This window comes from Dendrobates tinctorius, unplaced genomic scaffold (genome assembly GCF_039654945.1).
Source record: "Dendrobates tinctorius isolate UK_male_01 unplaced genomic scaffold, ASM3965494v1 ptg000160l, whole genome shotgun sequence".
NCBI lineage: Eukaryota > Metazoa > Chordata > Amphibia > Anura > Dendrobatidae > Dendrobates > Dendrobates tinctorius.
In genome coordinates this window covers 16,788,362-16,801,862 of record NW_027361827.1, presented here as the reverse complement: position 1 = coordinate 16,801,862, position 13,501 = coordinate 16,788,362, and positions in this window count along the sequence as shown.

Sequence of the window (13,501 nt, the reverse complement as noted above, 5' to 3'; positions counted from 1 at the left end):
TAGCTCCAAGCCTTCACAAGAGAAACATGTGAATATCACCGGCAACTCTCTGCAGCAGACTGGCGATTTATAAACATCCAGGTCCAGGTGTGTCAACTAGAGCTGTAGGGAGGTTGCCGCTGAGTCCAAGAGTCAGAAGGATTAAGGAGGCGTCTATGAGGCAAAACGCAGAGACCTTCTGCAGCCAGATGCAGAGCGACAGTCTGTTGCATCTGACACACCTGTAACAGGCCACTCCAAAACATTGACTTAATTATCCTAAAACCACTTTGTTACCATTTTGGCAGTATACTTCAGGTCATTGGCCATTTGGAAGACCCCTTTCCACCCAAGCTTTAACTTTCTGGCTGATGTCTTGAGATGTTGCTTCAGTATTGCCACATAATCTTCTTTTCTCATGATGCCATCTACTTTGTGAAGTGCACCAGTCCCTCCTGCAGCAAAACAACCCCACAGCATGATGCTGCCACTCCCGTGTTTCACAGTTGGAATGGTGTTCTTAGGCTTCCAAGCTTCTCCCCTTTTCCTCCAAACGTAACGATGGTCATTATGCCAAAAAGTTCAATTTTAATTTCATCAGACCACAGGACATGGCTCCAAAAATTAAGGTCTTTGTTCCTGTGTGCATTTGCAAACATTAATCTGACATTTTTATGTTTCTTTTGGACTAATGGCTTCCTCCTGGCAGAGTGGCCTTTCAACCCATGTTGATACAGTACTCGTTTCACTGTGGATATTGACACAATCTTACCAGCTTCTGCCGTCATCTTCACAAGGTCTTTTGCTTTTGTCCTTGGGTTGATATGCACATGTCGGACCAAAGCATGTACATCTCTGGGACACAGAACCTGAGCGGTATGATGGCTGGACATTCCCTTCTTGTTTGTACTTGCGTATAATTGTTTGTACAGATAAACGAGGCATCTTCAGGTATCTTGAAATTGTACTCAAGGATTAGCTAGACTTGTGCAAGTCCATAATTCTCTTTCTGATATCTCAGCTGATTTCTTGAGACTTTTCCATGATGCTACACAAAGAAGCAGTGTGTTTCAGGTGTGCATTAAAATACATCCACAGTTGAGTCTCTAATTAACTCAGATGTTGCCAAAAAAAACAGAAGCTTCCAAACCCATGACATCATCATATGGTCAGTCCAGAATTCTTTAAAGGCATAGAAATCTTAGTGTATGTAAACTTTTGACTTTACAGTAAGTAATAAAAATGCCTTAAAACATTGTCTCTCTCATTATTCTGGCATTTGGCAAATATTAATAATTATGGTAATCCTAACTGACCTAAATAGGTAAAGGTTTATTCTGATTTCATGTCAGATATTAAGGAAAAACATGCATATGTGTCTTTTTATATAGTGTATGTAAACTTCTAGTTTCAACTGTGTATATGCTGATGATGTTGGTTCTAGTGCTGTATATGTATATTGAGGTTGGTTCTGATCCTGTACAGATGTAGCAATCTTTTAATTAGCAAGCTACATTGCTACAGTAGTATGCCATTTGACAAGTTAAAAGGATTGTCTAGGACTTTTACATTGATAGTCTATCCTTAGCATAGGTAAACAATATCTCATCGGTAGGAGTGCAACACCTGGCAATCCCCAGGATCGGCTTTTCCCAGTTCCACCAGTGGTCGGATGTGCTCAGTTGTGGAGCTGTGAACAGAAAGTGCCTGTGACCAAGTAACGCTCCTTATTGATTTGAATGAAAGGTGCAATCTGTGACCAAGTAACGCTCCCTATTGATTTGAATGAAAGGTGCAATATACAACTGGAATATCGAGGAAGCTGTGCAACTTTACAACTGAGAAAATCCATCCAGCACCAGCTGATTGGGTGTCGCACCTCCATTGATCCCATTGGTGACCTAAAATAAAATAGTGACCAGTGTGGGGCAAAGTCCCCAAATTTGTGGAGAGTATATCCTCTAAAACCCACGAATAAGTGAAATGCATTTGATCTATCTCAATAAGCTACCCCTTTGAAGGGGAGGTAAACCATAAACAAACAAATCAGAAGTATTGCACAAGACACGGTACAGGTACCTTTATAGGTAACATTCTGATGGGACCACATAAATCACAGACCTTTGTGTAGAAACTTGAGGATGAATATGGTACGAGAGATGGCCAGCCTTGGAGAGAATCGTTTACCCAGTAGCAACTCAGAGGAATAATTAGAGCTGCCATATGCACCCAAATGGCAATATCACATTTAAAATAAAAAAATAAATAAGGGCAATTGGAGCATTAACTGCACACTTCAATGGAATTACTTTTTAAGGGGGTGATCAGCGAGCAATATTACTTTTTGAGCAACATTCAGGTTATCATTGCTTTTTGAGGGCAATATTCATAATCAACGTTCATTATTACTTTATAAAGGCAATTACTATTTTATAGAGATAGTCGGAGCATTATTGCTTTCCAAAATGGCATTTAAAGGGAACCTGTCACCTGTTAAACGTTATTTACATGTACATAAAGGACTCCTCTCGGGAGCCGCCAGCTTTCATTTATGAGGGCATGCATGGAGTGACTGCAGTCAGTGCTCTCGATTCTTTGAGCAGCAGCTATTTAAGCACACCCCAGCATGTCCACAGATCTCTCTGCAGTACATCTATGTAGATCGAGCTGACAAATCAAAATTTCAGTCGCCACTCACAGAATAGAGCGTGGTGCTGCGAGTGGTAACTGTAGCCGCTCCATTCACGCCCCTATGACAGAAGGTTGAAGACTTCCAAGAGGTAATAGGTTGATTAAGGGGGCAAGGCAGCATTGTAATTCTTTTTACCTGTAGATTTACCTTATATCTGCAGGTAAATAGCATTCTCCGAAGTGACAAGCTCCCTTTATGGCATTATTACTTTTTAAGCAGCGCTTATGGAATTATAACCTTCAAAAGGGAATATGGGCATTGTTACTTTATGAGGGGTAAAAATGGAACCCTAATAGTTTCCTTTGTGCATCTTAGAAAGTATTATTTTGTAGTAGGCAATTTTACAGACTTGAGGACTCAAAGGGGCACTAGTAATATGTATGGCAATAATCGTGGCACTGTTACTGATTTGGGGCACAAATGCTGGCCCTACTATTGTGTTGTGCATTACTGCAATATGGGCCACAATCTATTATTTTAAAGCATTATTTGTGTGCTCTATGTGTTACACAGTATTGGAGGGGTAGAGGTTAGTTATAATGAAAACACTAATGTTTCTGAATTGCATTATTTAGAGTACTGAGCAACAAATGAAATCAGTCACAATGAGTCATCGAACTCGAACACACAATGTACCGTGATGCAGCACAACATGGCATGAGAACACCACACACATCCCACGTTATCTTACACTATGCATCATAATAGGAAGAAATGGGCAGAAACAGGATCAAAAATGCGATTAGCAGCAGGATAGGAAATCTCTTTCCTGTGAATACATAGGGATGGTGCTGCAAATGTGAAAAGTTAAAGGAAGTGTAATGCGCAGGAATAGCTAGTTGCATGGGACCAGCAAGAGCGAAGTCACAGACTCGCATTGTGCCAGCCACCAATGCTAGGCAAGTCCTTAAGGGCTAGGATATTATTGACCCACTCTTGTAGGGAAGGGGGGCTTTACACTGCCCTTCCAAGACTCAACAACAACTACTGAGAAGTAACCAAAACCCAACCAGGAAGTGGGTCGCCCCGTCCCAGGGCTGTGGGGTACTCGGTACCGGGCCGGTGTCAGGGGAATGTGTCACGGCGGCGGTGACCCGGTCCGTGGCCCTGGGCACCCAAATCAATGGTGGTTTGTAGTTAATGTAGTTTAAGTGGAATGGAATAGTTTGTGACGCCACCTGTGGTGTTTGGCAAGGGAGATGATAAGCCAACGCTGCGTGCAGATCCTCTGGGGCTGATGGTGTGTTGCAGCATAGATGGTGTAGCTCCCCACAGGTGAAGCTATAACCCCAGGGTAGTGTAATTGCAATGGATGAGAATAGGCGCAGGCGGTGTGAGGAATGTTGGTACCCAGATGTAGCGGTGCTGGCGGTGTTGGCGCACAATTGAATGGAAGACACCAGGACTTGTAGTTCCAAAGCTTTACTCGCAGTTCGTGGTACACACTGGTGCCTGCCTCCATGCCGTGACCTCCGGCGCAGAGACTCAATCAACCTCCCGGGAAAGTCAGGATTCTCCTCTCCAACACTCCGTCAACATGTACCTTTCCTGAACGACTCCTCTATTGCGTCTTTTAGTGTGAAGAGCTCCAGTACCGTGGTACTCTGAAGTTCCTCCTGTCAGATGTTCCGAACAACTCTACTTGTATGACAGACAGCTGTAGCCTCTCTCGGGGACTCCCTTCTCTGGAGTCCTGGCTCTCTATTCACTTGCTGTTGTGCCCCAAGTCTTAGATGGGAGTAGTGCATTTACAGCCAATTACTCCACCGGTGTCTGCTGCAGAACCATAAGTGTCCATACAACCTCGTGGACCGGGCCCCGGCCTTGCGCTGAGAACCTATAGGCAGGGTTCCTCTTCCAACCCACAACTCCTCTCTGTTCTCCTACTCCTTCGTTCCGCGCTGTTCCTTCTCTCTCTTATGGAAGCTTAGGTTGCAGTTCTACATCTTTCTCCTTCTGTTCCTTTCCCGTGCCAGCTGGCTCAGGTCACTGAGGCAGCTGCAGCACTCCTTCCTCCATCCCTTCCTCCAGGGATCCCCACTCCTCCCGAGTGGCTTCCTTCCTCTCTGACCTTCTGTCAGGCTGATCTGTAATTCTAAACTTTCCCACTCTTTTATATCTAACTCCACCCACCTCCCAGCACATCTCGTGTTACGAAGCAAGGACCCACGAAAGGTGCTCTGCTATCCTCTAAGCATGGAGCCGCAATCTGGTCCATTGCTGAACTATCCTGTGTGGGTGCAGGTGTTGGATTGTGGAAAGGAGTTCCCAACCTACCTAGTTGGTGGGGCACTACACCTTAGGAGAAGGTGCAGTACCTCTGTGGTGACTGAGCCTCAGGGGCGCCACAGAAGCACTCACCATACCACTACGCAGGGGAACTGAACAAAGAGCACTAAAATGATTTAGAAGCAGGCCTTATAAAGCCAGCCCAAACCCTATGGTGATACTCAGGTGATGCATTCCTCCTAGTCATGTCCAGGGAGCCACCACCTGCTCACCTGAGCAGTAGGGCGCACACTTTCCCACCATTGGCTTACACCAGACAATGCAGTGTCCTGCATTGCCTGGCAACAATGAGACACAGTGTCTCATGTCTCCCGGGCCGCAAAACAACTGGGAAGCGTGGCATCCCACATCGCTCGTGACTTCGACACTATCTATACACAGCAATAAAAAACAACAATATAATTAAATGCAGTAGTCTGTATGATTCTAAATCATGGGACATGACACTCCCCGTCTGAAATCTTTAGATTTCATGATGATTCAACTTGACACAACGTGTTACGATGATGATCAACGACATCCTAGAAACCTGGAAGACAAAACAGAAACACAACATGCAAAAATAAACTGTAACATTTCTAAGTCCAATTCTTGGTTGATGACGTGAAGTCCTCACCAGATAGATAGTCCAAGTCCATAGGAGAACCTATCTTCAGATTGGGGAAGCCGCAACATGCAAACACTTCCACCAACCCAAACAATCCAAAGATGAAAGTTCAAGGTCTTTACAGCTAAGGGCGTATGTCGGTTTGCTCTCCATCATGAGCTGTGTCCAGTAGAAATATCATTCATGTGATGTCCTCCTTTGGTAAAAGCAGTACAAGTTAATTGACTAGGCAAAGGAAAACTCGTGATGAACCACCTTTAGTTACCTTGACTTCCACCTTTCGAGTCTTTCCATCCTCACTGGGCATAACCTTGGTGATAAGACCCATTGGCCAGTCATTGCGATGAGCTTCTTTGTCTTTGAGGAGGACGAGGTCTCCTTCTTGGAGGTTAGGTTTTGCTGTCTGCCATTTGTGATGGCTCTGGAGCAGATGCAGGTATTCTGTCTTCCAATGGTGCCAAAAGACATTAGACAGGTGTTGTACCTGCTTCCACTGACATCTGTACATGTCATTGTTGTTGAAATTTCCAGGAGGAAGTGTGGCAGTTCGAATTTTCTGTGTAAGAAGAGTTGCTGGTGTAAGGATCATTGGGGCATCAGGGTCTGATGATACAGGCACCAGCGGTCTGGCATTTATTATTGCAGACACTTCCGCGAGGAAGGTGACCAAGACTTCATGGGTGAGTGGCAGCTTGTGGTCCAGCAGTATCGAATCAAGAATTCCTCGTGTGATTCCAATCATGCGCTCCCAGGATCCTCCCATATGCAATGAATGTGGAGGGTTGAATACCCAAGCGCACCCATTGTCAGTCAAGAAATGATCAAGCTGAAGTTCTTTGCAGGCTCCTATGAAATTAGTGCTGCAGTCAGACCTGAGTTGTTTAGCTGGTCCCCGGATGGAAAAGAATCTTCTGAGAGCATTGATGAAGCTAGAAGAGTCCATAGTTTCGATCACCTCAATATGAACTGCACGGATGCTAAGACAGGTGAACAGCATGGCCCATTGTTTACTGCTTGTGGCTCTGCCACGAGTCCTTCTCATAACAACCGACTATGGGCCAAAAACATCTACCCTGACATATGAGAATGGTTGGTCTGCACTTAACCGATCAACTGGAAGATTTGCCATCTGTTGATGTTGGTGCTTCCCTCTCAACTTTTGGCACTTAACACATCTGTGAAGCACTGAGGAGACACATCTCTTCATTCCCACGATCCATAAACCGGCTGATCTAATGGCACCTTCGGTGAGCTGTCTTCCTTGATGTTGAACTCGTTCATAATAGTGGCGAACCAAAAGCGTAGCAATGTAATGTCGACCTGGAATGATGATAGGATTCTGCTCCTTACTGCATAATTTGGATTTCCGTATACGACCATGTACTCATAGTAGTTTAAGATGATCAACCACTGGATTCAATTCAAGTAATGTGCTGTTTTTGGATAAGCTGGTACCTCTTGTGATGCTGTTGATTTCGTGCCAATAATATTCTTGTTGGACACACCCGATGATGATCTGTCCTGCATGTTCAATGTTGGCAACAGTAGGGTGTCCTTTGCTCATGTGCCAGCCACGGCACTCTGATGATTTGTTGCTGCTAAAACAATGGGCGATGTGAAGAAGACGAGCTATGGCCCGCACGACAGACGACCAGCTTGAAAAGCGTTCAAACCGATGAGACCTTAGCTTCAGTTTTGGTATCACAAAAGTGTAGTGAGTAGAGATGGTTGGTCTGATTTCCTTGTCAGATTCTGGTTCTATCAGTTCATAAGTGTTGCTGATGTCCTTTGAATAAGGGTCTTTATACAGGAAAATTGGAGGCGACAGCCACGTGTTGTCATTGAGTTTAGATGCAGCTGTAAGTCTTGTTCCTCTGTTGGCCGGGTTCAGATCAGTGGGGATGTGATGCCACTGCTCAGGAGTAGAAAATGCTCTGATTCGTTCTACCCTATTGCTGACATAGACGTAGAATTGTTATGTTTGATTGTATATGTAACCAAGCACCACTCTACTGTCTGTGTAGGATATAAATGAGTCAATAGCAATGTCAAATTCATACCTTAGAACTTCTGCAATTTCTACTGCCGGTACGGCAACGCAAAGTTCAAGCCTTGGTATGGAATGTGCGGGTTTCGGAGTTAGTTTTGCTTTACCCAGGATGAACCCACAATGTACCCTGTTGCTGGATTCTGAGGCTTTCAGATAGGCCATGGCAGCTATAGCCTCTGTAGATGCATCAGAAAATAAGTGGACCTCTTTTCGGACGGCAATTGAAAGGGACGTTAAAGAATAACGTGGGACTTGAAGATGTTCTAAGATCTTTAAAGATTTCTTCCATGTTTCCCACCCTTGCTGTTTCTGGGATGGTAGCGGAGTGTCCCAATCTGTGTTCTCAGTGGTTAACTGTCTCAACAGTATCTTGCCTTGGATAGCGATGGGTGCTATAAATCCAAGGGGATTGTAAATGCTGTTGACCACGGATAAGACTTCTCGTTTGTTGAAAGGCTTATCGCAGGCCGATACCTGGAATGTGAACGTGTCCTGTTTAATGTCCCACAACAGACCAAGACTACGTTGCATGGGAAGAACATCAGAACCGAGATCAAGGTCCTTCAGGCTTGTTGCATGGTCTTCAGATGGGAATGCTTTCATTACCTCCTAATTGTTGGAGATAATCTTGTGCAGTCTGAGGTTTGCTGCAGACAGCATTTCCTGTGTTCTACACAGCAGATCAATTGCTTCTTAACTCCTGGGCAAAGATTTAAGTCCATCATTGAACGTAAAAGTTCCTTTCCACAAATGGACGAGCATCCGATCCATACTCTATCTCACCTTGTTGGGCTGTCCATCTCAGTCCATAGATTGCCACAGCAGGTGAAGGATTGTTGCCAAAGATGTGTACCTTCATCCGATAATCTATTACCTCATTGCGGATGTCATTGTCCTTGTGCCATAGGAACCTGGGGTAGTTTCTACTGTCTTCCCTCACGATGAAACAGTGAAACATTTGTTGGATGTCGGCCATTAGTGCAACGGGTTTCTGTCTGTAGCAAACCAGTACTCCTATGAGACTGTTGTTCAGGTTGGGTCGGGTGAGGAGCAGGTTATTGAGAGAGATACCTTCATACTGAGCACTGGATTCAAACACCACTCTGATTTGATTGAGTTTGCGAGGATGGTAGACACCAAAGAATGGAAGATACCAGCATTCTTCTCCTTTCTTTAGTTGTGGAGCAGGCTCCACATGATCTCTATCAAAGATATTCTGCATGAAGTTGATGAAATGTTTTTCCATCTCTGGTTTCTTTTTTAAAGTGCGTTTTAAAGATGCAAGTCTTGCAGTTGCTTGCTGCAGATTGTTTGGCAACCTTGTCCTTGGAGAACGAAAGGGTAAGGTTGCAGTCCAGTTGTTGGAGTCATCCTGGGTGAATTCCTTGTTCATGACCTTAATGAATTCTTTGTCATCTCTTGCTGGTGCCAACTTGTTATCTTCATTTGTAGAATCAAACACCGTTGACCCGAGGTTGTCGTCGCGGGACCAGAACATGCTCATGTTGTCATGGGTTTCTTGCTGCCGCTTACAGTCACTCAGCGTTTCTTTCACCCAGTAGTGATGTGGGCATGGTTGACTGTGTGTACTGTGACCATTTGGCAAGACATGAGTCTTACATGAGTAAATCTTTGTAGGCCTCTTCATCTTGTCTATACAGACATTGCCTATGATAACCCAGCCTAGATAAAAGCGTTGAGCAAATGGAGCATCATGCGGTCCATTGACCTGCTGACGTACCTTGTGCAGTTGGAGAATGTCTCTACTGAGCCAGGATCAGGATATCAGCACTGTTGTCAAGAGCTGGTATCTTGTTGGCTACCGACGTTAGATGAGGGTGGTGAAGAGCAGCCTCTGGCGTTGGAATCTCCTCTCTATTGGATGGTATCTGGTTGCACTCGAAGAGTGTGGGCAGAGGTATCTCTACGTTGTTTTCAAGTGAAGATACTATAAGTTCATTGCCTCTTCTCCCAGAGACCTCTGTAACACCACTGCAAGTACCCAAGGTGCAGGGGTAAGCATTTCCCTTTAAATCAAACAAATCAAAGAGCTCTGACCTTGCAAGTGATTGGTTGCTTTGATCGTCCAGGATGACATACACCCTTGTGCTCTTTTCGGGCTGACCCTTAGGATATATGTTCACCAGGCATATCTTTGTGCATGACTTGTCCCAGAGGTCTTTTCCCGCAAACTTCTGTGCATGAAGATGATACCTTGGTAGGACTTGCTTGCTCTGTTTCCTCCCCGCCATTGCTTGTGGTGGGTATGGAAAGTGTAAGCTGAGCAGAGCTAGGTTAGGATGGATGGAGTGCTTGCACGTGGTCCTCACTGTCACACTCCAAACACTTAATAAGAATTTTACAGTCCTTAGCAAAGTGTTCAGTAGAAGCACAACATCTGTAAAATACACCAAATGTCTTTAGAAGTTCATTGCGCTCCTGGAGCAGCTTCTTTCTGAAGCCAATGCACTTCTTTAGTAAATATGGCTTCTTATGAATGGGACACATACAATTAGGATCTTCGACCTTGTCCCCTGTGTTGCTCTTGTCTGGAGCTGATGTAGGTGTGAGAAGGATGTCGGTCTTTTTAGCTGACACTGGGCCTCCTTGGCTTTTCAGGTTAGTACATGGGCCCTCATATTTAGGAGGGGTTGGACCAGGTCTGCTGGGTTCTACATAGGAAAAGCTTGGGTCGGTCTTACGCTCTGCAATATCCTTGATAAAAACACAGAAGGAAAATGGAGGAAAAGAGGTTTGATTGGCCCTTTTGTATTTTGACCCAATAGTGGTCCACTTCTCTTGTATATTAAGTGGCAGCTTAGAAAGTAGTGGGTTAACACTCCGAGCGTTATCCAGGTAGCTGAGAACAGGTAGGTGCGTGTCTGCCTTGGCTAACTGGAGCTCTAGGAGCAGGTTGCTGAGCTCTAGGAATTTTGAACTGTCCTTGCCAGATATTTTGGAGAAATCCTGTAGAAGCTTAAATAGTGCATTCTCTATGGCTTCAGGACTGCCAAAGCTACGTTCTAGTCTTTCCCATGCAGCCATGAGACCAGCTGCTGGATTGCTGATGTGGCATTCTCTATGGCTTCAGGACTGCCAAAGCTACGTTCTAGTCTTTCCCATGCAGCCATGAGACCAGCTGCTGGATTGCTGATGTGGACGGATCTGAGCCTCTTGACCCGCTCTGCGGATTGAGGTCTGAGCCACCTGATTAGCAGATCCAGCTTTTCAGCAGCAGTGATGCCAAGGTCACTAATTGCGGCTTTAAAGGAACATTTCCAACCTCTGTAATTCTCAGGCTGGTCGTCGAACCTTGTGAGACCGGTGTTGGTGAGTTCTCGGCATATCATGTACCTCGCAAAATCGGACATGTCTGTTCTTTCTGACTTTGGAGAAACATTTGCTGGCTGAGTGATGCTGTTAGCATGGGCCGTAGCTTCTTGGTTCAAGAACATGGGAAGATACGGAGTGGCGTAGGCGTTTAGACCACCAACCGGTTTGTGGCATATGATATCTGTTGTATGCGGGGCTGGAACCACACAGTTGTCGGGAGCGTAGTGCCTTGTCAGCATGTTAGGTTGCATGTAGACGTTGGCATATGGCGGTTGCTGAGGTGTAGGGTCAGGACGTGTATTGACGCATGAAGGAGGTTTGGGTTTGAATGTTTGTGGTACATTGGACTGACTTTGAAAGCTGGGAGCTGCAGGCGGATCAATGTCCAGATGCTCTAGAGAGAGGTCGGTGCTGACGGGAATGTTGTTGGGGGTCAGGGGTTCGTTGGTTTGGCTCAGCATGTAATTTCTTGTGCGCTTAAGTGAGTCTTCGGTGTCGAGTTCGTACAAATTGAGGCTGCCTCCTTGGCTCCCACCTAGAGCCTGCTCGAAGACCTTTAGTTTTGCCACGGCTGCTGCATGTTCGTATTCCTTCTGCAGGGCTTCCATTTCCACCTTCTTGCGTGCAGATTCAGCTTCCATCTCTGCTTTCTTGTGTGTAGATTCGACTTCTATCTCTGCTTTCTTGCGTGCAGATTCCATTTCCCTCCCTGCTTTCTTTTGAGTGAAAATGGCTTGCACTTTTGTAGATTCTGCTTCAGCACGCGCTCTTATGAACTGCTCACTGAGGGTTGAGTACCTTGATGAGCTTGACTTGACTGAGTGCTTTGAGGTCCTTGCGGATCTGGATCTGTGCGATGCTTCTTCTGACATCTGTGCAATTTTTGCTTCTGTCTTGTTCACGATGTCGCGCACGGTGCTATCTCATTCGGCATTGAGCTGTTGGAAGTCCTGGCTTTCCTTTAGTGACTCTGGCGTATTTAATTTCAGTAGAGATGTATTTTTTGCAAGTGTCTTTGTAAGACTGGTATGCAGAGTACAATTATTCAAGGGCTCCCTTTGTTGGTAACTCGTGAAAGGCATACTGGGCGATGCTGTTAATGTGACTCTGCAGTCTTTGCCATAAGACGGATTTATATCACAAGAAAGTTCATGTTGAATGATTTCAAGGTTCTCTATAGCTTTCCTTGATGGCTTAGCAGAGCGCTTTGGTCTGTCATTGGCTGAGAATTCTTGTAAAGATATTGCAGACTTTCCTTCATCCATTGTCACTCACAGGCAGATGAGATCTGTGTAATATGAGCTGCTACAGTCTCTGCAGGGTGAAGGCTGGGGGAGGGGCTGTGCTGCACACGGGATGATACAAGCTGATGGTATCTACAGTATATGATGTAAGCAGATCTTCTGATGTTTGTTCTGACTTGCAGAAGCTGGAGACTGACTTTACAGATGTAACTGCAGGAGTCTCTTTTTACTATTCTGCCTCATGGCCATGCGCATGCGTTTTTTTCCTATACTTAACATGAGTGCTCATAGTCATGCGTTTGTACGCATTTGTATGCGCATGCGTTTTTTTGTAGTGTGCGCCCGGGCGCACAAAATTCATCTGGTTGCATTTTTTGTGCACCTGACCTGTCTCAAAAAAACGCATGCGCACGCAATGCGCACCAAATTCACCCAAAAACACATTGTAGTCTATGGGTGTGCTGACGTGCGCATGGTCATGCACACGTCAGCACAAAAAAAAGCATGCGTTTTTTTGTAAAAACCATGCGCAAAAAAACGCATAAAAAACACATGATGCGTTTTTTATGCGCGTTTGCACTGCGCACGCAGCGCAAAAAAACGCAAGTGTGAAAGTAGCCTTAGACTGCCATCCCATGGCATCTGTTTACCATTACTCACGTTTAGTGATGTCCGCAGATAGCTTAAACTCGACTGGAAAAGAGCACGTTTGAAGGGTCCAGTAGAAGATTTAATCTCAGCTGAATCTTTGCATAATGCACAGTTACAGTAGGTAAAAAGAGACTTTCCTTGTACAGAGCTATATAAACGTGTGTCTCCAAGATGGAGATAGACTCAAAGATGGAGAAGAAGGGAGGGGTTACAGAGAGTCACATGCGAGGGGGGAGGACACAACCTCTAAAAGGGACAGATCTATATACACAGCAATAAAAAACAACAATATAATTAAATGCAGTGCTGTCTGTATGATTCTAAATCATGGGACATGACAATGCTAATTAGGATGCTTGGTGCCCCCTTGTTGTGACCAAAAGGCCTGATGCACCATTCTGCCTTCTTGCTTTGTATGTCCCCACTTTGCTTGCCTGGAGAAATCACTGTCTAGAAATCGTTGTCAATCATTAATGAAGGAGATGTGGACAGACAAAACCAATGGGGGGAACGGTATACTGAGCATCTTGACCAGCCAAGAGTGTACTAGCATATTTATTAGCATATTTTATTAATTTTCAGTTTTTGCAGAGTGGAGGCAGTGACTTTGAGGCTATGTGCACACGTAGTATTTTGGGTGTGCGGATTTTGTAGAG